The sequence below is a fragment of the Corapipo altera genome, unplaced genomic scaffold (genome assembly GCF_003945725.1).
Source record: "Corapipo altera isolate COAL_440 unplaced genomic scaffold, ASM394572v1 60799, whole genome shotgun sequence".
In the NCBI taxonomy this organism is placed as follows: Eukaryota; Metazoa; Chordata; class Aves; order Passeriformes; family Pipridae; genus Corapipo; species Corapipo altera.
The window spans coordinates 5,522-7,889 of record NW_020886025.1 but is presented as its reverse complement, the minus strand read 5'-3'; the positions used below and the strand labels follow the sequence as shown (position 1 = coordinate 7,889).

At 50.8% G+C, this 2,368-nt stretch overlaps 1 long non-coding RNA gene across 1 annotated transcript; it reads right to left on the bottom strand.

The window, feature by feature from the left end:
• Positions 1-190: 190 nt before the first annotated feature.
• Positions 191-1,860, bottom strand: LOC113940962. The gene is made up of 3 exons (XR_003525574.1): positions 1,730-1,860; positions 795-907; positions 191-292 (listed from the first exon to the last, which is right to left on the bottom strand). It is a non-coding gene; the product is annotated as an uncharacterized LOC113940962 (long non-coding RNA).
• Positions 1,861-2,368: the final 508 nt, after the last annotated feature.

Here is a 2,368-nt window from a genome sequence, read left to right as displayed (position 1 = left end):
TTCTCTCTCCCTTTTCTTCTGGACATGCTAAAGCTGCCTCTTCACATGGCAGTTCCCTTGCAAGGTTGGTTTCTGCATCTTGATTCTCTGTTCCCCCACTCAACCTGCCCGTGGGGCCAACCAGAAGATCTGAGTCCTCCTCCTTAGCGGGGAGATGAGAAGAAAGTTTTCCTGGGCTCCACATTGAACAACAAGGCTTTAACCATTGCCCTTGATTTTCCTTTCCAGGCTCACACCAAGGGCTCTGAGGGCGCTGCATTTACACCACAATCTTTCTGCCATTTCACAGGTTCTGCAAAGGGAAAAACACATCACCAGACATAACCTCCTTCCGCTTCTGTTCCCCTTCTAAAACAGCATCAGCTGTAACAATGGATTCTAATTCAGTGTTCCAGAACAGCCACCCATTGATTCCAACACTCCATTAAATTCTCCCTGGGAGCTGTTCCTCCGGGGGGGCCGCCAATCTTCATCCGATATTGCAAAATGCAACCAAGGGACACTTCTTCAAAATTCCCCCTTCAGATTGCCCACTTCCCAGCTCCAAACAGTAGACCCAAAATGTTACAATACAGAAACAAAGACAAGTACAAAACAAGAGTGATCAATAAAACAAAGCCAAAACCAAATTCCAGAATACCAAAGAACCCACCCAAAGGGCTGGAAGATCCACAGGTCTCAGATGAGCAGGATTCCCAAAATACCAAAGAACCCCCCAGTGTGCTGAAAGATCCATACGTTTGACAGGGGCAGGATTCCCAAAAAGAATGCCTTGTTATCCAGTGGGATCTTACCTGTGTCCCAGACTGGGTTGGGGATCTGTGCTCTTCTGCAGCAAAGTCCTGGTGCTGGCGTGAAGATCCAGAGATCCCTCGGATCCGCGGCAGATCAGACAGAGGTGTCCTGTCTGGGGGGCCAAAAATCATACTGAAAAGCAGCAGAAACCAACTTCTTCACCCCAATTTGGAGATGTTAAAAAGAGCATTCTTCTTTATTCAGCTTCTGGGCGTTCAGAGGAGAGCTCCTCTAATCCACCGTGCCAAAGGACAGACAGGGCTTTTTCTTACACACACTGTTTACATGTGCATTCAACAGTCTTGCTTACTTAATACATATTCATTACTCTGCTTTACATAGTCACACCCCTATTGGAAGTCCTTTGCTGGTCCTTCCAGGCCTCCTCTGTCATCCTGACCTCACGTCTTGAGCAGTACAACATCATTGTGTTTCACCACCAAAAATAAAGTTTGTTCTTTATTTTATCTGGGTACACAGAGCTTAGTTTACATCCTGCTTGTTTGGGACACCCCTTATCTAATTCTCTAGGACTTCTCCAGGATTACATTGTTCCTCATTTGGGCACTCCGAGGGACTGGGAGTAGAGTTTCTATTTCTTCTCTCAACGGTTTGATGGAGACCATGAGAAGCTGGGAACTCATTGCAGGGACAGGAGGGAGCACTTGGGAAGTAATGGGCAGGTGGGGGAGAGAACTGTTCAGAGAACAGCTGAGATACAGCTCGAGCAAGCTGAGAACTAAACTGTCATTTGGATCATCCCAGATCGATTGGATTTCAGAAATTACTCAACACAGGTGCCACCTCCTCCAGCCAAGCCCAGGAGATCAACCTCCTCAGCAGCTGCAAGAGCGGGATGTTCATGTGCCTGCTGCCATCTCCCAAAAGCCATTATCCCACTCCTGCTGACAAGATGGGCAAGATGAGCATCTACCTCACAAGATCTGCTGCCAGAAGAAGAGCGTGTCCCAAAGGATGTCCTCAGCCTTCTCAGAGGGGACGTCACATCCTCTCCAGGGATGGTCCCAGCCCTTCCCAATCCGGACTGGGCACCAGCTCCAGCTCTTCCCTTGAAACAAACGACAAATTCATGACAGGAGATTACAAACCAAAAGTGGAAACAAGAAAAAGAGGTCAACTGTTAACATTGTGTCAGGGTTCTGAGGAAGGCCCAACCCCTCCAGGCCAAAGAAAAACCCCACCTCCCCCAGCTCAGGAAAACCCAGGCCTTCTCCCTGCCCTGCTGCACTGGCCCAAAGAAAGGCTCCTAAGCCAAGGCAGCCCAAGCCTTCCCTGGCCTGCAGCCCAAAGCAGCTGGTGTTCTGCAGCCCCGCCTTTGCTCCCCCCACGGGGGTTTGTTTTTGGCAGGCTGGCTGCCCCTGCCCCAGCCCTGCCCAGCAAAGGGGCAGTGGCAGAGGCTGGTGGCAGAGCCGGGCTCCCATTTCACCCTCAGCCCAGAGCACCCGCCCACCCTCCTGCCAAGAAGCAGCTTGGCAGCCGGCTGAAGAATTCCTCAGGTTCCCCGCCAGCAAAGGGGGAACCTTCGGTGCCCAGCCAGGCTGAGCAATGCCCG